Here is a 527-nt window from a genome sequence, read left to right on the forward strand (position 1 = left end):
AATCAACAATATACAGTAAATAAGGTATCTTCAATTTTTTAAAAAATATTTTATTTATTTATTTATTCGACAGAGATAGAGACAGCCAGCGAGAGAGGGAACACAAGCAGGGGGAGTGGGAGAGGAAGAAGCAGGCTCATAGCGGAAGAGCCTGATGTGGGGCTCGATCCCATAACGCCGGGATCACGCCCTGAGCCAAAGGCAGACACTTAACCGCTGTGCCACCCAGGCGCCCCGTAAATAAGGTATCTTTAAATAGTAACACACATAAAGGGGTGCCTGGGCGGCTCAGTCAGTTAAGTGTCTGCCTTTGGCTCAGGTCATGATCCTGGGGTCCTGGGATGGAACCCCGTGATAGGCTCCCTTGGCGGGGAGTCTGCTTCTCCCCTTCCTCTGCCCTCCTCTCCAGCTCATGCTTGCTCTCTCTCTCTCAAATAAATAAATAAAATCTTAAAGAAACACACATAAAACAAGGTAATGTAGTGACTGGTTGACAAAATGTGACCAGAGACTCCCAGGAACCCAAC

This window comes from Ailuropoda melanoleuca, chromosome 10, assembly GCF_002007445.2.
Source record: "Ailuropoda melanoleuca isolate Jingjing chromosome 10, ASM200744v2, whole genome shotgun sequence".
Classification (NCBI taxonomy): Eukaryota; Metazoa; Chordata; class Mammalia; order Carnivora; family Ursidae; genus Ailuropoda; species Ailuropoda melanoleuca.